The 22,868-nt window shown below is 40.3% G+C and overlaps 1 long non-coding RNA gene across 1 annotated transcript in view; it reads right to left on the reverse strand.

Moving 5' to 3' along the window:
- LOC133543834 (uncharacterized) overlaps positions 1–22,610 on the reverse strand; it is a 61,770-nt gene extending 39,160 nt beyond the window's left edge. Inside the window, exons 1-2 of the long non-coding RNA XR_009804530.1 lie at positions 22,416–22,610; positions 13,551–13,644 (exon numbers count right to left, since the gene is read on the reverse strand). This is a non-coding gene — a long non-coding RNA (uncharacterized LOC133543834). The remainder of the gene's footprint in view (positions 1–13,550; positions 13,645–22,415) is intronic.
- Positions 22,611–22,868: the final 258 nt, after the last annotated feature.

The following is a 22,868-nucleotide window of genomic DNA, read 5'->3' on the forward strand; positions in this document are numbered from 1 at the left end:
TGCCAGACACATGTATTAAGGCCTACTGAAAGCCACAACTACCCACCACGCAGTCTGATAGTTTATATATCAATGATGAAATATTAACATTGCAACACATGCCAATACGGCCTTTTTAGTTTACTAAGTTAGAATTTTAAATTTCCCGCGTTGTTTCTTGTTGAAAACGTCGCAGAATGATGACGCGTGCGCGTGACGTCTCGGGTTGGAGGGGACATATTAGCCCAGCACCACTTTATCGCGCAATTACACAGTATTCTGGACATCTGTGTTCCTGAATCTTTTGGAATTAAATGTAAATCTTACTTATTTAACCAGCCCTGAATTTGTAAACATTAACAAAAACATTAAAAGATCAATCAATCAATGTTTATTTATATTGCCCTAAATCACAAGTGCCTCAAAGGGCTGCACAAACCACAACGACATCCTCGGTAGGGCCCACATAAGGGCAAGGAAAAACTCACCCCATACCAGAACATAACACTTTACTGGACAAATGCATCACCAAATCATACAAAAACTTTACAGAACATCCACCTGGAAAACAAGCGGATCGCAACCGAACTGGATATTGAGGACAGGGTGGACGCCACAGCCAACAAAGAAGCCTTCATCACATTGAAGGACTACAAACCCAACTTCGCAAATAACCCAACATTCTGACTAATAAACCCAACAAAATCTGAAATAGGAAAAATCAGCAAAATAATCCTGGACCGAATCAACACAAAAATCAAGGACAAAACACCACTCAACCAATGTAGAAATACAGCAGCAGTAATCAAATGGTTTAACAACATCCAAGACAAACAACAACACAACTTTATCTCCTTCGACATCGAAGAATTTTACCCTTCCATCACGCAAGACCTACTGACCCAGGCACTAAACTTCGCCTCGGACTACGACTCAATCACAGGCAACGAAAGAAACATCATCATCCACGCAAAGAACTCCATACCCATCCACAACAGTACACCATGGCAAAAAAAGAACAATTCAACATTTGACGTCACTATGGGGAGTTTTGACGGAGCAGAAACGTGTGAACTCGTTGGGAATTTCCTCCTCTCCCAGCTTGCTAGCCTCAACCTGAACCTTGGTATTTACCGTGATGACGGACTGGCAGTGTGCCACGCCTCGCCAAGGAGCAGCGAGAATACCAAGAAGCGCATATGCCAAATCTTCAAAGAGAACGGCCTACGGATCACGATTGAAGCCAACAAGCAAACCGTCAACTTCCTCAACGTCACTTTCAACCTGAGAAATAACAGCTACCAACCATTCACGAAACCCAACACAACACTCAAATACATGCATAATGACAGCAACCACCCGCCCACCACCACCAAAAGAATACCTACCGGAATTAATAAAAGGCTATCGATGCTGTCATCCAGCAAAGCTAAATTCGACCAAGCAACCCCCCGTACGAGAAATCACTTGATGAAAGCGGATACAACTTCACCCTCACCTATGAACCCACTCCAGGAAACCAAACAAAAAAGAGCAGAAAACGAAACATCATCTGGTACAATCCACCATTCAGCAAAAACGTCTCAACCAATATCGGCCACAAGTTCCTCACTCTGATCGACAAACACTTCCCCAAAGGCAACACACAAAGAAAAATATTCAACAAGAACAACATTAAATTGAGCTACAGCTGTATGAATAACATACAACAAATCACTTCAAACCACAACAAAGCAATTGCAAAAGGACTGCCTACCCCCTGACTAAACGACTCTGAAACCAATAAGGAATGTAACTGTCGCAAGAAACCTGATTGCCCTCTCAACGGGGGGTGCTTACCAACATCAGTCGTTTACCAAGCAAAGGTAACACGCAAGGACATTAACACATCCGACACGTACGTAGGATTAACCGAAGGAGCGTTTAACGCCAGATGGAATAATCACAAGGCCTCCTTTAGAAACCAGACTTTGCGGAATTCTACAGAACTCAGCAAGCACATTTGGAACATCAAAGACAATAATGTTGAATATTCAATAACATGGCAAATTCTTGCATCCAGCACACCTTACAATCCATCCATTTTCTACCGCTTATTCCCTTTTGGGGTCGCGGGGGGCGCTGGCGCCTATCTCAGCTACAATCGGGCGGAAGGCGGGGTACACCCTGGACAAGTCGCCAAATCATCGCAGGGCCAACACAGATAGACAGACAACATTCACACTCACATTCACACACTAGGGCCAATTTAGTGTTGCCAATCAACCTATCCCCAGGTGCATGTCTTTGGAAGTGGGAGGAAGCTGGAGTACTCGGAGGGAACCCACACATTCACGGGGAGAACATGCAAACTCCACACAGAAAGATCCAGAGCCTGGATTTGAACCCAGGACTGCAGGAACTTCGTATTGTGAGGCAGACGCACTAACCCCTCTGCCACCGTGAAGCCCACACCTTACAACATTGGTAATAAAAGATGCAACCTATGCTTAAAAGAGAAACTGTTTATTATATATCATCCAGACCTGTCATCCCTCAACAAGCGCAGTGAAATCATTTCAACACGCCGCCACAGACGGAAACACCTCCTAGGTAACACATGAGCCAATCACCACACCCTACGCCTGCCTGTACCCACCCACTCTGTGCCCTATATAAACCATTGTATGTGAATGCTTCCATTAAAATCTCCTGATGATTGAGGGAACCCCTCATGAAACAGTTCTGTAGAGATGAAGTAGTCTTGTGATTTTTCCCACACCTACATATATATATATATATATATATATATATATATGTATATATGTATATATATATATATATATATGTATGTGTGTGGGAAAAATCACAAGACTACTTCATCTCTACAGAACTGTTTCATGAAACAGTTCTGTAGAGATGAAGTAGTCTTGTGATTTTTCCCACACCTACATATATATATATATATATATATATATATATATGTATATATGTATATATATATATATATATATATATATATATGTATGTGTGTGGGAAAAATCACAAGACTACTTCATCTCTACAGAACTGTTTCATGAGGGGTTCCCTCAATCATCAGGAGATTTTATATATATATGTATATATACATATATATATATATATGTATATGTGTGTGTGTGTGTGTGTATACATATACACACATATATATGTACATATATGCATGTGTGTGTTCAATGGCCAATCTATTGATACATCTCTTATCAAATTGCTACAAAAATATTCCAAAACCTGGAAAAACTAACCAATCGACTAACAATGAACCGACAACCTCCAACTCCACCATTCCTCTTGACAAAATTGGTGCAGTTCAGCTAAATGTGTTAGTTTTCTGACATGGACTTGTTTCTTCAGCATTGTCCACACATTTAAGTCAGAACTTTGGAAAGGCCATTCGAAAACCTTCATTTTAGACTTATTTAGCCATTCCTTTCCCACTTTTGACATGTGCTTGGGGTCATTGTCCTGTTGGAACACCCAACCGCACCCAAGTCCCATCCTCCGGGGCTGATGATTTTAGGTTGTGCTGAAGAATTTGGATGTGATCCTCCTTTTTCACCAGTTTCATTGGCAGCAAAACAGGCCCAGAGCATAATACTACCACCACCATGCTTGACGGTAGGCTTGATGTTCCTGGGATTAAAGGTCTCACCTTTTTCTCCTTCAAACATATTGCTGGGTATTGTGGCCAAACAGCTCCATTTTTGTTTCATCCGACCACAGAACTTTCTATCCTCCAGAACAGGGGTCGGGAACCTTTTTGGCTGAGAGAGCCAAGAAGCCAAATATTTTAAAATGTATTTCACTAAGAGCCATATAATATTTTTTTTTAACACTGAAGACAACTAAACGCGTGCATTTTTAAGTAAGACCAACATTTCCAGAGTATAATAAGTCTCTTATTCCTTGTAATAACATTGTTATTCTGAAACTAACTGTGGAGGGGGCGTGGCCTGCAGCAAAGCGGGATGTTGCCAGGACCGGCCGCGAAATCAGCGACAGGTGCGTAGATGGCCCACCTGGGCCTTTTTATCTAATCACCTGTCACTTTGTTATAAGCAGCAGCCAGGAGGAGAGACAGGGTTGGGGCTGGAGCGAGTGAGGACGAAAGAGAAAAAGACAATTGCTGTAAAGCAACTGAGAGAAAAATAAAATAAAACAATATTGTAACCCTAAAACAGGCTCTTGGTGGTCTGAAGAACCCCCAGGAGGGCAAGCCCCACACTAACCAATAATAAATAAATTACTTCTTACCATTAACGCAACTTCTTGAACATAAAAATGCATGAGAATGTTTTTAACGCTGTGATTACCAGTGGAATTATTCATTACTTATCCTGTTGAGCAATGTCAGCTTAGATTTATCCGAGAGCCAGATGCAGTCATCAAAAGAGCCACATCTGGCTCTAGAGCCATAGGTTCCCTACCCCTGCTCCAGAAGGTCTCATCTTTGTCCATGTGATAGATAGATAGATAGATAGATAGATAGATAGTACTTTATTTATTCCTTCGGAAGAGTTCCTTCAGGAAAATTACAATTTTCATGTCTGATGAAACAAAAATGGAGCTGTTTGACCACAACAGAAACTCAAGACAGCCATGACATTATGTTCTTTACAAGTGCATGTCAACCTTTGACCACGACTGCAGATTAGTATTAAAAAAAAGCAACATGGTTATTTATGGCCACATTTCTACTAGTCAAAGAGCGTCAAGGAAAAAAGGGATTTAGGAAACTTTACTTCATGTTAATTGGTCAGTAGGCCGGCAAACACGACTGGGATGACTCAGTGTTGGTGCTCTGATAAGAAGTAGGCAGCCCGGGTAGTCCCACTCTCTCTCTAGCTATGAATCAGACGCAGGGGACACTCGCCTTTAGACCTTTTAGACTTCGCACATTGGACTTTCCACCTATGGTGAAGGGGCGGAGGCGGCGGTCACATTGTGGCATGACCTTTTTGTAAAAGTATCATTTCAAGAAAGTATTGTCGAGAAGACCGGGTTGATTGACATGAATATTACCACTAAAACGGCACTCCGATCTGACTTTAGTCCAATCATAATTTGAATGCTAATTCTTGTGAAGTATCATACAGGCAGAGGTGGGTAGAGTAGCCAGAAATTGTACTCAAGTAAGAGTACTGTTACTTTAGAGATTTATTACTCAAGTAAAAGTAAGGAGTAGTCACCCAAATATTTACTTGAGTAAAAGTAAAAAGTATGTTGTGAAAAAACTACTCATGTACTGAGTAACTGATGAGTAACCTGATTACGGCAACAAATAATGCACAAAAACATAAAAATAACAATGAGCAAATTCAGAGCCAGGAATATCTCTTAAGCAACTAAAACAATTATATAAATTAAATAAATTAAATAATAGTACATTAAAATAAAACAAAAAAAATGGCACATTAAGCCACAATAACATAACAGCACCATAGCCTCAGTAGGCATTCATTGATTTGATTGATTGATTAAAACTTGTATTAGTAGATTGCACAGTACAGTACATATTCCCTACAATTGACCACTAAATGGTAACACCCCAATAAGTTTTTCAACGTTAATCAATTACTTAGTAAATGACCAAGTCGAGGTGATCTACCTCATATACACATATACATACACACATATCATATATATATATATATATATATATATATATATATATATATATACACACGTACATTTATATATACAGTATATGATTTATATTTATTTATTTTGCCGTTTTTGTTCACATGTTGAAGGTGTTTTAATGAATATACATGCATGTTTAACACATAGATTCCTATCTTTCATGAAGACAAGAATATAAGTTGGTGTATTACCTGATTCTGAAGACTTGCATTGATTGGAATCAGACGTCCACGTTTTCAAATGGAGGAGAAAAAAAGTTCCTCCTTTCTGTCTAATACCACATGAAAGTCGTTGGTTTTTGGCATCTTATTTGTCCAGCTTCCATATTTGTTTTTATACACTTTACAAGAAATACATTGGCGGCAAACACCGTAGCTTGCTAGCTTGTTTGCGCTGGCTTTCGGAGACTCTTATTTTGTTAACGCATGCGCTATGGAGCGGCGCTTTTATTGTCAAGACAGGAACTGTGCGATCAGTCTTTAGGCTTTTGACGGGAAGTACGGTTGAAATAAAAAGTGTCTTTTTTCCTTTACACTTTTGATTGATTGATTGAAACTTTTATTATTAGATTGGACAGTACAGTACATATTCCGCACAATTGACCACTAAATAGTAACACCCGAATAAGTTTGTCAACATGTTTAAGTCGGGTTTTACGTATCATGGTCATGTGACCGCCTGGCTCTGTTTGATTGGTCCAACGTCACCAGTGACTGCATGTGATTGGTGAAACGCAGGCATGCGTAGATTCTACTTTGAAGGTCTGTCATAACCAAAATAAACATTAATAGATCAATAAAAAAAGTAACGAGTAGCGAGCTTAATGTAGATAAATGGAACGGAGTAAAAGTAGCGTTTCTTCTCTATAAATATACTCAAGTAAAAGGAAAAGTACGTTGCATAAAAACTACTCGTAGAAGTAAAATTTATCCCAAAAGTTACTCAAGTAAATGTAACGGAGTAAATGTAGCGCGTTACTACCCACCTCTGCATACAGGAAGTGAAAATGTGTCCTTGCATAAACAAAACATTTAAAAATTAAATCAGGGAGCGCATGTCCCTAATTCCAAGCTGCTGTTTTGAGGCATGTTAAAAAAAAATAACGCACTCTGTGACTTCAATAATAAATATGGCAGTGCCATGTTAGCATTTTTCTCCATAAGTTGATTTATTTTGGAAAAAGTTTGTTACATTGTTTAATGAATCCAGCGGGGCATCACAACAAAATTAGGCATAATAATGTGTTCATTCCACGACTGTATATATCGGTTGATATCACAATCGGTAATTAAGAGTTGGACAATATCGGTATATCGGCAAAAAAGCCATTATGGGACATCTCTATATACATCACGGGTCGGCAACCCAAAATGTTGAAAGAGCCATACTGGATCAAAAATACAAAAAACAAATGAGCTCAAATATAGCTACAAATGAGGCGTAATGATGCAAAATGTACATACAGCTAGCCTAAATAGCATGTTACCATCGATTAGCTTGCAGTCATGCCATGACCAAATATGTGTGATTAGCACTCCACACATACTTGCCAACCTTGAGACCTCCGATTTCGGGAGGTGGGGGGCGTTGTTGGGGGCGTGGTCAAGAGGGGAGGAGTATATTAACAGCTATCCATCCATCCATTTCTACCGCTTTTTCCCTTTGGGGTCGCGGGGGGTGCTGGTGCCTATCTCAGCTACAATTGGGCGGAAGGCGGCGTAAACTCATCGCAGTATGTGTAGAAATCTTCATTCATAATTGAATCACTTGTTTATTTTTCAACAAGTTTTTAGTTATTTTTATATCTTTTTTATATCTACAAATGAGCAATATTTTGCACTTTTATACAATTTAATTTTCAAACAAAAATGCTTTGCTCTGATTAGGGGGTACTTGAATTAAAAATATGTTCACAAGGGGTACATCTCTAAAAAAAAGTTGAGAACCACTGCTCTAAAAGCCGTAGATGTTATTGTCACATAGGCATGCACAGTAGATGGCAGTATTGCCCTGTTTAAGAGTGTCACAACATTGCTGTTTACGGTGGACGAAAACGTGACTGCTGTTGTGTGTTGTTGCCGCGCTGGGAGGACGTTAATGAGACTGCCTAACAATAAACCCACATAAGAAACCAAGAACTCGCCCTCGATCATTATACAGTTATAACATCATTGGGCAGGCACTCTGTTTATATTGTGGGAAAGCGGACGTGAAAACAGGCTGTCGACACATCACTCGGGTCCGCATGGAGCTGGAGGGGGTGTGGCCTCCAGCTCCGCCTGAATTTCAGGAGATTTTCGGGAGAAAATTTGTCCCGGGAGGTTTTCGGGAGAGGCGCTGAATTTCGGGAGTCTCCCGGAAAATCCGGGATGGTTGGCAAGTATGACTCCACACAAGTCAATAACATCAACAAAACTCACCTTTGTGCATTCATGCACAATGTTTAAAGTTTGGTGGACAAAATGAGACATACAAAGAAGTGGCACAAAACATGTCTAAGAAAGTCGGGGAAAGTTATACATGTAAACAAGCTACGGTGAGTTCAAGGACCGCCAAAATTAGTAGGACAAATTGGCGCTCGCCAAATACTCGAATCAGTGAAGCATGTTTAATGTAAACAGTGTGATTTATAACAATTAGGGAGGTTTGTGTCATGTTTGTCCTCCTGCAGAAACCACATTTAAACAAAAAATGTGTTTTTTTTCCTCCTCATTATTTTCATTTTTCATATATTTTTGAAAAAGCTCCAGAGAGCCACTAGGGCGGCTGCGGGTTGCCGACCTGTGATATATAACAATGGTGTTATGATTATAATAATCAACTAGCTATATAATGACATGAATCAGGTACTCTTGGCCTTACACTTTGAAGTAGGGCTCGGCGATACAATTAAATTTTTTTAACCATCCAATCTCAATATCACTTTTTTTTTTCCAATTAATGCAGATTGTCCCTTGCAGGCTTATAGCGAGTTCTGCATCCCTACTGTGTACTACTGCAGTATATTGTAACAAACATTTCCACCATGTTGGATGGAGGTAATATATGCTAACAGCTGACAACTAACTGGTTTTGTTTGTAAATATCAGACCTGGGCAAATTAGCGAACTATAAGGATCTGGGGAGAGTCAGGTTACACATTCCCAAATATATATTTTTTTAAATCTTTAAGATGGAAAGTGTAGCTGCCATTATGACGTTTGTATAGTCTTAAACTATACAAAATATTTCAATGGTTGAAATCTGCACTTTCCCCTGATATACTAGTTACCAGGGTAATCTAATGAGTTACTATGGTCATTTGATGAGTTGCCATGGTCATCTAATTACTTAGTTACTATTGTCAGGTTAATAAGTTACTATTGTCAGGTTCAAACACTGATGACATCTATTAAACAAGACAAGAAGCAAAGAATCAAACAGAGACAGAATTCAATTTGGACTCAATTGAGGAGGAACGTGGCGACTGTACTCTCTGTACAGTCTTCCACCACGCTCTGGCGAAAGATTGTACTCCTTCTTGACTACAGCTGTTCTAAGGGACAAGGGTCGTATACAGTCCACAGAAAAGGTTGTAAACAAGTTCAAAAAGAGGTTTGTAAAACAGTTAAAAAAGGAGGCCGCCTGGAGGGGACTCCGATCCTAACTCCTCCTCGCTTCCACAATCTTTGGGAAAGACAATATCTTTTCTGTTTGATTCTAATACATAAAGGACAACAGGAACACCTTCATGTTGCTTCCCCCCTACACAGTGGAGTTTTACGAGCCTTACTCTTGGTAGGTTCCAAAGACAGCTTTTGTCTTCTTACCAAAAACTCAATGTAATACAAAGTTTTTGTGATAATTTAGAAACAATTATTATAACAATTTTGGTAATCTAATGAGTTACTATGCTAAATTGATTATACTTGTATAGCGCTTTTCTACCTTTTAGAAACTCAAAGTGCTTTGACACTATTTACACATTCACCCATTCACACACACATTCACACACTAATGTGCAAGGCACTAACCAGGGCCCATCGGGAGCAAGGGTGAAGTGTCTTGCTTCAGGACACAACGGACAAGACTAGGATGGTAGAAGGTGGGGATAAAACCAGGAACCCCCAGGTTACTGGCACAGCCACTCTCCCAACTGCGCCATGCCGTCACCTAAGGTCATCTAATGAGTTACTATGGTAATCCCTCAAGTCTTAGTCAATGGTTCTTGCCTGGAAAAGGGTGGAATACCATCAGGAAAACCTGCCCCAAGTGGAGGAGTTTAAGTACCTCAGAGTCTTGTTCACGAGTGAGGGAAGAGTGGATCGTGACATCGACAGGCGGACCGGTGTGGCGTCTTCAGTAATGCGGGCGCTGTATCGATCCGTTGTGGTGAAGAAGGAGCTGAGCCGGAAGGCAAAGCTCTCAATTTACCTGTCGATCTACGTTCTCATCCTCACATATGGTCCCTTAGAGATAGGGTGAGACGCCTAGAGGAGAGGAGCCAGTTGAAGTGGTTCGATGATCTGGTCAGGATGCCACCCGAAGGCCTCCCTAGGGAGGTGTTTTGGGCACGTCTGACCGGTAAGAGGCCACAGGGAAGACCCAGGACACGTTGGGAAGACTATGTCTCCTTGCTGGCCTGGGAACGCCCCGGGATCCCCCGGGAAGAGCTGAGCGAAATGGCTAGGGAGAGGGAAGTCTGGGATTCTCTGCTTAGGCTGCTGCCCCCGTGACCCGACCTCGGATAAGCGGAAGAAGATGAATGGAAGGATGGTAATCTAATTAGTTACTATGGTAATCTAAGTCATAGCAGCTCAAACGCGCAGTGTGGGTGGGGAGCGTTTCCACAGACTTTTTCCAGAGCGGCCAGCCTGAAATGCGGGTCTCAGGTACAAACGCGGAAGGAGATTTTTACTCATGGACCGCGAAGCCCTTGGCACAGGTGTTCTGGGTGTAGGGCGGAGCGGCACCTGACTGACATGACAACGATATCACACCGACAGCGTTTAACATCGATTTCATTCCGGTTTCAGTTTGCCCGCAGCTCATTTCGTATCGGATCATGTTTAAAGTAAAAAGTGTTATTTCAGTGCGTTATGTTGTTGTCTGGAGTCGTAGCATGACCAAAGATCCTATATTGAGAGAGAATGGTGTACAGCGCACGTGATGTCCTTCACAGAGTATATTTTCGGTGCGTCATGTCATCTTTTTTTTGTCACTTAAAAGGACATGACCTCAGTGTGCTCAATGGCGACTTTATGTTCCTAAACTTAGTAGTAGTGAAGTCCATCAGAAACGACACACACTAAAATCCTTAAAGTCAATTTCTGTGGTTTTCAGCAGGTGCCTGGAGACGACGTGCACATCCAGTTGGACATCATCTCAGGTGAGGAAGCCTTCTGGAATTGTTACGGCTTATGATGCAACATTGACTTGGTGAATGTTTTCAAACTGATTTTTAATATTTCCAAATCTGTACATGCACTATGTAGCCAAAAGTATTGGGCCAGCCATCCAAATGATGAGAATCAAGTGTCCTAATCACTTGGCCCGGCCACAGGTGTATCAAATCAAGCACTTAGGCATGGAGACTGTTTATACAAACATTTGTGAAAGAATGGGCCGCTCTCAGTGATTTCCAGCATGGATGCCGCCTGTGCAATGAATCCAGTCGTGAAATTTCCTCGCTCCTAAATATTCTAAAATCAACTTTATTATAAGAAAAGTGAAGAGTTTGGGAACAACAGCAACTCAGTCACCAAGTGGTAGGCCAGGTAAACTGACAGAGAGGGGTCAGCGGATGCTGAAGTGCTTAGTCCAAAGACTTTCTGCACAGTCAGTTGCTACAGAGCTCCAAACTTCATGTGATCTTTCGATTAGCCCACGTACAGCACGCAGAGAGCTTCATGGAATGGGTTTCCATTGCCGACAGCTGCATCTAAGCCATACATCCCCAAGTCCAATGCAAAGGCTGGGATGCAGCGGTGTAAAGCACGCCGCCACTGGACTCTACAGCAGTGGAGATGTGTTCTCTGGCGTGATGAATCAAGCTTTTCAATCTGGTAATCTGATGAACCAGTCTGGGTTTGGAGGTTGCCAGGAGAACGCTAAAATTCGGACTGCATTGTGCCGTGTGAAATTTGGTGGAGTGGGAATTATGGTGTGGGGTTGTTTTTCAGGAGTTGGGCTTGGCCCCTGAAAGGAACGTGGAATGCTCCAAGATACCAAAACATTTTGGGCCATTCCATGCTCCAAACCTTGTGGGAACAGTTTGGAGAGAGTCCCTTCCTCTTCCAACATGACTGTGCACCAGTGCACAAAGCTATAAAGACATGGATGACGGTCTGGTGTGGATGAACTTGACTGGCCTGCACAGAGTCCTGACCTGAACCCGATAGTCTCCGTTCTAATTCATCCCAAAAGGGTTTTCTGAGAGACAGGCCTTCACGCCAAACATCAGTGGGTGACCTCACCAATGCGCTTTTGGAAGAATGGTGGAAAATTATTACAAAAACACCCCGCAACTTTGGAATATTTAGGAGCGAGGACATTTTACGACCGGATTTGTTGCACAGATGGCATCCTATGACATTTCCACGCTGGAAATCACTGGGAGCGGCCTATTCTTTAAGAAATGTGTGTAGAAACAGTCTCCCTGCCTAAGTGCTTGATTTTATACACATTCTCCTCATTTAGATGGGTGGCCAAATACTTTTGGCAATATAGTGTATGTATAATCAACGTCTTGTGCCTGCTGGGAAGCCCTGTAAATGACTTACAAGATGTGCTTTTAAAGGCCTACTGAAATGAGATGTTCTTAGTCAAACGGGAATAGCAGGTCCATTCTATGTGTCATACTTGATCATTTCGCGATATTGCCATATTTTTGCTGAAAGGATTTAATAGAGAACATCAACGATAAAGTTTGCAACTTTTGTTCGCTAATAAAAAAGCCTTGCCTGTACCGGAAGTATGTGCGCGTGACGTCACGAGTTGCAGGGCTCCACACATATTCACATTGTTTGTAATGGGAGCCACCAGCAGTAAGAGCAATTCTGACTGAGAAAGCGACAATTACCCCTATTATTTGAGCGAGGATGAAAGATTAGTGAATTAGGATATTGATAGTGAAGGACTAAAAAATAAATGAATAAAAATAAAAAAAAAAGACAATTTTGGGCGGTGGCATAGCGAGCGTTTCAGATGTATTTAGACACATTTACTAGGATAATTCTGGAAGATCCCTTATCTGCTTATTGTTTTAATAGTGTTTCAGTGATATTGTAAGGATTGTAAAGACATACCTCGAGGTCGGATGGCTGCAGTGAACACGCAGTGTCTCAGAGAAAAGCCGAGGAGCCAAGCTCACAGCTGCCTTTTTTGACAGCTGCTGCAGGACGACGAATAATCTAATGATGTCTCCGGTACGATATATATCACAATTTTCCCATCCAAAAATATGCTGGTTGACGTAGAGAAAACATGTTCGCTTGACCGCTCTGCTTCACAACAAACAAAGAAACACCGGCTGTGTCTCGGTGCTAAAGACAGCTGCAATCCACCGCTTTCCACCAACAGCATTGTTCTTTATAGTCTCCATTATTAATTGAACAAATTGCAAAAGATTCAGATACACAGACGTCCAGAATACTGTGTAACTATGCGATTAAAGCAGACAACTTTTAGCCGCTAGTGGTGCAGCGCTATTATTTCCTGACAGTCCGTGACGTCACGCGCACGCGTCATCATTCCGCGACGTTTTCAACAAGAAACTCGCGGGAAATTTAAAATTGCAATTTAGTAAACTAACCCGGTCGTATTGGCATGTGTTGCAATGTTAATATTTCATCATTGATATATAAACTATCAGACTGCGTGGTCGGTAGTAGTGGGTTTCAGTAGGCCTTTAATGCCAAGATCTTACTCACTTGTCTCACATTGATTGTCGGTGGTCCGCCCGCAGACATCTGGGGTAACGCCACTTTGCATTTCAAGAACATCCGCAGCAGGAACATGATGGACCTAGCCGACAAGCACAAAAGCAAGATTTCAGTCAACTGCACGGGACCCTATGTCCTCTACATGGACGTGTGCTACAGGAGCCTGGACCAGGAGGCCAGCGGGAAACTGCAGCTGAGGGTGGCGGGGATGGCGGCCCCCCTCCACACCTTCATCCTGGAGGAGTCCCGTGAAGCCTGCAGAGGGCTCCACGCCATCGCCCACCTGCAGGCTGGCCAGGAGGCGGCGCTGGACTTGCGCTCCACGGGACGCTTCAAGATCAAGAACGTGACCGTGGGCCTGAGCTACCTGCTGGGGAGCCGCTGTGAGTACTGAAGACTAGACCCTCCAGCATCCGATAGACTGAGATCTGTGGTCCATGAAGTGAACTTTGTTGCCTTCATGGTGTCAAAATGAGTCATGTGACACAGTGAGGTCACTCTGGATTTACATTATTGATTTATTGCACTTTGTGTTATTGTTTGGAGAATGTTTTTGTGTAAACATGATGCCTTTATAAAGTCCTTTATGAATGTTTTTACTATTTATGATAGCTAGTTAGCATACATCTTTTCTAGTATGTTCTTCTGTTTATTTCCTATTACTAGCCAAGATGGACGGGTAGTATTTCAACCGTTATTTTGCTACTCAAATGACACTTTCTCTCCTTTTTTTTGCTGAGCGTTATTAGGTGCCCCACCAGCTGTAGAACTCCTGACAGGCCAAATATGCACATGATTTTATTTTTCAAAATAAAGCATCGAGGAACTGTTTTGTATTTGAGATGTTTTTCCTATATGCAATCATACAATAAAAAGTTAGTTTTCTTGTAAAAAAAAAAAAAAACAATTTATTTTGAAGGTGTGGCGGCATCTATCTTGCTCTGGCCATGCGCTACATGAAATACACACAGGAGAAACTCTGTATAACACATGTATATACATATACGTATACACATATATACCCACAAATATATATATATATACACATGTATATATATATACATACCTATACATATGTATATATAAATATACATACACATACATATGTATATATATACATATACATACCTATACATATGTATGTATTATACATACATATACATATGTACATATACAAACATATACATATGTATGTATTACACATACATATACATATGTATATATACAAACATATACATATGTAAATATATACAAATGTGTGTATATATATACATATACACTTGTGTATATACATACATATACATAAACATGCATATGTTTATATGCATACATTCACATGCGAGTATATATTTACATACACATGTATATATACATAAATACACACACAGGTATGTATATATATACATACATGTGTATATATATATATACATACGTTTCTATACATATATAATTACATATATATACATACACATGAATATATATACATATGTATATATAGTACATACACACATATATATACATACATAAATATGTATACACATATACATACACAAATACGAATATACAGTACATATACATACATATGTATATACATACGTATATATACATACATATATGCATGAATCAATCAATGTTTATTTATATAGTTCTAAATCACAAGTGTCTCAAAGGGCTGCACAAGCCACAACGACATCAGCGGTACAGAGCCTATATAAGGGCAAGGAAAAACTCACCCCAGTGGGACGTCGATGACAATGACTATGACCGCATATGTGGGCAACCCCAGGGGAGACCGAAAGCAATGGATGTCGAGCGGGTCTAACATGATAATGTGAAAGTCCAGTCCATAGTGGATCCAACATAATAGTGAGAGTCCAGTCCATAGTGGATCTAATATAATAGTGACAGTCCAGTCCATAGTGGATCCAACATAATAGTGAGAGTCCAGTCCATAGAGGATCTAATATAATAGTGAGAGTCCAGTCCATAGTGGATCCAACATAATAGTGGGAGTCCAGTCCATAGTGGATCTAACATAATAGTTAGAGTCCAGTCCATAGTGGAGCCAGCAGGAGACCATCCCAAGCGGAGACGGGTCAGCAGTGCATAGATGTCTCCAACCGATGCACAGGTGAGCGGTCCAACCCTTAACTCAACAGTGAGTGCGAGCACTTCATCCATGGCCACCGGTACTGTGTCCCCCCCACACCCCCTCCACAAGGGAGAGGGGGGCATGTGTCGGTATCTAGCAGGACTGATAATCAGCATTTCCATTTTCTTGGCGTTCAGTTGCAAAAAGTTAGCGGACATCCATTGTTTAATTTCATTATATATATACAGTGGGGCAAAAAAGTATTTAGTCAGCCACCGATTGTGCAAGTTCTCCCACTTAAAATGATGACAGAGGCCTGTAATTTTCATCATCGGTACACTTCAACTGTGAGAGACAGAATGTGAAAAAAAAATCCAGGAATTCACATTGTAGGAATTTTAAAGAATTTATTTGGAAATTATGGTGGAAAATAAGTATTTGGTCAACCATTCAAAGCTTTCACTGATGGAAGGAGGTTTTGGCTCAAAATCTCACGATACATGGCCCCATTCATTCTTTCCTTAACACGGATCAATCGTCCTGTCCCCTTAGCAGAAAAATAGCCCTAAAGCATGATGTTTCCACCCCCATGCTTCACAGTAGGTATGGTGTTTTTGAGTTTATACCAAAATGGATACATGGATGATACAGCAGAGGATTGGGAGAATGTCATGTGGTCAGATGAAACCAAAGTAGAACTTTTTGGTATAAACTCAACTTGTCGTGTTTGGAGGAAGAAAAATTGCATCCCAAGAACACCACACCTACTGTGACGCATGGGGGTGGAAACATCATGCTTTGGGGCTGTTTTTCTGCAAAGGGGACAGGCCGATTGATCCATGTTAAGGAAAGAATTAATGGATATTAGCCCACTGAAGAATGACACTGTGTGGAATATAGTCTTGCCAACTAATACCAAGGATACGTTTGATGCACCGCATGTGGAAAGCGTTAAGTCGACGCTCTTGTCTCATGTAAGTAGTCCAGGTCTCGCTTCCGTAAAGTGCTGAGAATGCAGGCCTGATAAACTCTCATCTTTGTATGTTGAGTAAGAGCGTTGTTTTCCCATACTCGTTTTGCTAGTTTAGCCATGATGGTATTTGCTTTTCCAAGCCTCCTGTCATGTTCAACATCAAGCAAGAGTTTATTGGTGCTTGTCGAGCCTAGGTATATAAAATGATCTACTACTTCTAAAGTGACTCCATTCATTTTGATAACAGGATTTGCAGCACCTTGAACGCTAACATTGGTTTTCTGCAGGCTAACTGTAAGTCCAAACTGTTCACAAGCATTCGCAAAACAGTCACTTAGACGTTGTAAGGCTTCTTTGGTGTTGATAACAAGAGCAGCATCGTCTGCAAAAAGCATCTCTCGGATTAACACTGACCTCCTTTTGGTCTTCGCACGTAATTTTACCAGATTGAACGATTTGCCTTCAGACCGTGTGTGTAGATAGACACCCTCAATGGATCTGTCAAAAGCGTAGGACAGGAGTATATAGAAGAATATTCCAAAAACAGTTGGTGCTAAGACACAACCCTGCTTAACACCACTGTTGATAGAGAAGGAGTCCGAACAAGATCCATCGTACAAGACTGCTCCCTTCATGTTGGAATGGAAAGAGATTAACATGCTGAGTAGTTTTGGAGGACATCCAATCTTTTGTAAAAGCTTGAATAGGCCCTTCCTGCTGACAAGATCGAAAGCCTTAGTAAGTCAATATTTACTAAGTCAAAATAATGACATAGTATCTCTGCTAACTAGGACAGTTTTGTGTTTTGTTTTTACTTTACGGAAAACATTTTGAGATATATATCGTATATTGCCATTCAGCATACGGAGCGGAAAACACAACCAAAAATTGTAGGCTTCTTCAAGGGACAAAGCTGGCCGAAATCTAATCGCGCAAGACTGATGATAGCCCAGTGGTTAAGTCTGTTGAATTAGAATAGAAGGTACTGGGTTCAAATCCCACTCCGGTAGGCAGTATTTTATTCCACCTCATCCTACTTCAGTGAGCCAGGGGTCGTAGATAACATTTGTGTATGGAGAGAAATCGTAACTTCACAAGACCAAGAATAGCTCAGTGGTTATGACTGCTGACTTGGAATGAGAGTACTAAGTTCAAAACCTGCTCTAGTTGACAACCTTTTCTTCCACCTCATCATACTCTATTGACCCAGGAGACCTTGATTACATTTGTGTAGGGAACACAATCACTTTTTCATAAAACCCAGGATGGACCAGGGGTTAAGGCTACTGACTTGGAATTAAAAGTACTTGGTTCAAACCCCACTCTGGTTGATGGAAGGGTTTTCTACCTCATCATACTTTACCAAGACAGGAGTCCTTGATTACATTTGTGTATGAAATTTTTTTTTTGTCTCTGCAAGACCCAGGATAGCCCAGTGGTAAAGACTGATGAGTTAGAACAGAAGGTACTGGGTTTAAATCCCACTCTGGTTGGCGGTATTTTATTACACCTCATCCTACTTTAGTGAGCCAGGGGTTGTAGATAACATTTGTGTATGGAAAGAAACCTTAGCTTTGCAAGACGAAGAATAGCTCAGTGGTTAAGACTGCTGACTTAAAATGAGAGGTACTAAGTTTGAAACCAGCTCTAGTTAATAGTCTTTTCTTCCACCTCATCATGCTTTATTGAACCAGGAGTCCTTGATTACATTTGTGTATGGAACACAATCACTTTATCAGAAGACCCAGGATAGACCAGCGGTTTAAGACTGCTGACTTGAAATTAAAAGTACTTTGTTCAAACCCTACTCTGGTTGATGGAATTTTGTTCTCCCTAATCATACCTTACTGAGACAGGAGTCCTCGATTACATTTGTGTATGAAAAAAATTATCTATCTACAAGACCCAGGCTAGCCCAGTGGTTAAGACTGTTCACTCAGGTTCAGGGGTAGTGGGTTCGAATCCAAGTTGAGTCGACATATAATTTATGAAACCGGCTGGAGGTTTGAACGTGACATATATTGTGACTGTGTCACTTCACCCATGTAATGTTAAAATAATGAACTTTTTTTAAATTCCAATTACAATTAACTTAATTTATTTTAATTGTACCCAGGAGAGCTCATTGATCAACGCCCTTTATTATTAACTTTATACACCTATTCCCACCCACCTCAGGAATTACACTCACTCGCACACACTCATTCGCGCGCGCACACACACACACTCACACTCACGCTCACACGTAACACCTGAGGTGTCATCATTGACTATGTGACAATTTACTTTTGTTTATTATTATCTTTAGTGTTGACTTAATTTTTCAACTATATGTTATTCTAACAACTAGCCCATAACATTACTCTGTGTAGGGGAGAACAAAAACCCCATAATGTATGTCGCTTTGACGCCATACAGCAAAATTACTGATTCCATGTATGGGGTTTGAACTCAGTACCCCTGTATTATGAGCCCACAGTGTCAACCATTGAGCTATCCTAGGTCCCTTCAAGATTTGGTTTTCGCTCATATACAAATGTAATCAGGGAACTCGGGGCTAAACAAAAACATCTTCCAAGGTGTGGATTAGAACTCAGTAGCACTGTGGAAGAGGCAACAGTCTTAACCATTGAGCTATCCTGGATCTTAATGACACCTGATTGTGACAGTTATTTGTTCCACCTCTATAAAACTTTACTGAACCAGGAGTCCTTGATTACATTTGTGTATGAAAAAAATATTCTTTCCACAAGAGGTGGGATATCCCAGTGGTTAAGACTCAGGTTCAAGGGTGCTGCGTTCGATTCCCGGTTAGGTCGAAGTGTAAGTTACAAAACCGGCTGGAGGCTTCAAGATGACATGTACTGTGACTGTGTCACCTCTCCCATGTAATGTTAAAATAATTATTTAATAAACTTTTAGTTTATCAAATTACAATTAACCTATTTTATTTTAATTGTACCCAGGAGAGCTTATACTGGGTTTAAACCCAGCTCTAGGTGATATTTTGGTTCCACCTAATCATACTTTACTGAGCCAGGAGTCCTTGATTACATTCGAGTATGGACCAAAATCTGATCTTTTCAAGACTGATAATAGCCCAGTGGTTATGAATGTTCAATTAGAACAGAAGGTACTGCGTTCGAGTCCCACTCCGGTTGGCGATATTTTATTCCACCTCATCCTACTGTAGTGAGTCAGGGGTCGTAGATAACATTTGTGTATGGAAAGGAACCTTATCTTCGCAAGACTAAGAATAGCTCAGTGTTTAAGACTGCTGGCTTGTAATGCGAGGTACTAAGTTCAAAACCTGCTCTACTTGGCAGCCTTTTCTTCCACCTCAACATGCTTTATTGAACCAGGAGTCCTTGATTAAATTTGTGTATGGAACACAATCACTTCATTACAAGACCCAGGATAGACCAGGGGTTAAGACTGCTGACTTGGAATTAAAAGTATTTAGTTCAAACCCCACTCTGGTTAATGGAATTTTGTTCTCCCTAATCATACTTTACTGAGCCAGGAGTCCTCGAATACATTTGTGTATGAAAAAAAATATTCTCTCTACAAGACTCAGGATAGCCCAGTGGTTATAGAAGTAATCATCAACTTAAAGTGCCCTCTTTGGGGATTGCAATTGAGATCCATCTGGATTCATGAACTTAATTCTAAACATTTCTTTACAAAAAAAAAAGAAATCTTTAACATCAATATTTATGGAACATGTCCACAAAAAAATCTAGCTGTCAACACTGAATATTGCATTGCCGCATTTTTTTTCACTGTTTATGAACTTACATTCATATCTTGTTGAAGTTTTATTCAATAAATATATTTATAAAGGATTTTTGAATTGTTGCGATTTTTAGAATATTTAAAAAAAATCTCACGTACCCCTTGGCATACCTTCAAATACCCCCATTTGAGAACCACTGGGATAGAGTGTACATTCCTGTAACTATATGACTGTAAAATATATATGTTTATGAGGATTTCTGTAATCAACTAAAAGCACTCTATGATTACTATCCATAAATTAACATTCTTAATAAATGACAGTAGAATAAGCACACATCTGATTGAGGAGTCATAGAGTAACGACCTGGCATGTACACTTTGCGTCATACTTATTTTTAAGGCCAAAAATGTATATTCACTTAGTATTACTTTCTTTCAAAACAATATTCAGCATTCTTTAACTTTAGAACGTTACATGGTTGAAACCGATAATGATGCCAAAAAACATAAAAATAGACGGGAAGTTCTGAAATGCTTATTTTGAAAATGTAATTGTGTTTATAGTTACGGTTTGGTAGTTATCATGGGCGCCGATTGCGTCATACCTTAATAGCAGTTCAGCCAACCCTTTTAAGTCACAATTATATGCAATCTGTTGTTGTGTTCCCAATGTGAGTGTACATAAATGAAGGTGTGTGTTGCTGGACATGATCTGGACTGGTAGGGTAGAAAGTCAAGTCAAGTCAAGTCATCTTTATTTGTCAATTTCTTTACATGTAAAGACATACAAAGGAATCGAAATTTTGTTTTGCACTCTCCCATGCGTAGACAAAAAGAAGACACAAACAGTAAAGTGCAACGTAAATATGTCTACCTACTAAAATGACAATAATATATAATTCCTGTTATTTTTAAATAGGATATGGCTGTAAACAATGAGTGTTTCATCAGTAGCGCAAATACTTCTAATATAGCAGCAGATGTGTGCAATTTTGCATAGTCATTTTTCTGTGGTCATGGGGTTAAGAGTTCAGGTTGTTCCAGGGAGGGGGATTTCAAAGTCCTGACAGAAAAGGGTTGGCTGAACAGCAATTAACGTACGACGCAATCGGCGCCCCGCTTTTCCACTTATTACAGATAATTAATTAAGGATTCATCTCTTTGTAGTTTAACTTAAATCAGTTGGTGTTTTCTGCCTAAGTATTCACTGATGTTTTCAACAATTTCTCAAACACATTAGTCTCAATGGTCAAACAAGTCATGACATATCAAAGTCCAAGGCTTTTGTTTTTATTAGAAAATTGTCAGTCTTTTTTACTGTCAGAGACTTTTTGGATAGCCGATCAAAATCACCAGTTAACGGCAAATCCGGTATGCAATATCACCTTTATGCAGAACTTTGTTTCAAACTGTTGCTTTAATAATTTTATTATTTGGGAGACTGACACAAGCATTTAAATTTCTACACACCATCCTGTCCTACAGTTTTGATAGGCGCCCATGTTAACTACCGAACTGTAACTTAAAAGGGTTGGCAACACTAGCCATACAATGAGTTGCGGTTCAGTAGTTGACTTGGGCGCCAATTCCCAAAGTCCTCACTTAAACGTGTGGATAATGCTGAACAAACAAGTCCAGGCCAGAAAAGCAACAAATTTAGCTGAACTGCACCAATTTTGTCAAGAGGAGTGGTCAAAAAATGTGGATGGCTACCAAAAGCGCCTTATTGCAGTGAAACTTGCCAAGGGACATTTAACAAAATATGAACATTGCTGTATGTATACTTTTGACCCAGCAGATTTGCTCACATTTTCAGTACACCCATAAAAAATTCATAAAAGAACCAAACTTCATGAATGACCAACAAGTATGTGCTCCAATCACTCTAGCACAAAACAATAAGAGTTGTATAAATTACTGGAAACTCAAGACAGAAATGACATTATGTTTTGACCATGACCGTACATATGAAATATTCTAATGTAATATTAAAATCCAACTAGCTGACAGGGCCTATGCAGATTAAACAGCCAGCAGGTTTACAACTTACCCATGCAGATAAACAGCACTCTCACATGCTGGCAAACGACAGACGGAATTTTTCCAGTCTTGTTTTCTTGTTCGCGTGCATGAAACCTGCAACAAGTTTCAGGGTTGCGCTAAATTTTTAGTTTTTGTTCGTGTACCGGCCGTTTCGTCATCACCGGAAGCTAGTTAAACATTACTCAACCAAAAGTGAAAGCGTGTTATCTTGCATCACGCGCTCACATAACTTTCCGCCTTCAGCGTCGATAAGAAAACATTGAATGCATGTTCAAAAAGGAGATTAAGTACACTGGGAAAGTCCTGACACGAAGAGGGAAAAAAACAGCTGTTGGCTTTTAAACACAGACATTCGTTGACTTTTACTAGCAAGTACAATAGAGTTTCTTCAATTTAAAGCAAAACAATGTTAATGCAAACTAGCAAAAAACTTCAACTTATTCAGTTTAAAGTCAAACAA

Source organism: Nerophis ophidion, linkage group LG26 (genome assembly GCF_033978795.1).
Source record: "Nerophis ophidion isolate RoL-2023_Sa linkage group LG26, RoL_Noph_v1.0, whole genome shotgun sequence".
Lineage (NCBI taxonomy): Eukaryota > Metazoa > Chordata > Actinopteri > Syngnathiformes > Syngnathidae > Nerophis > Nerophis ophidion.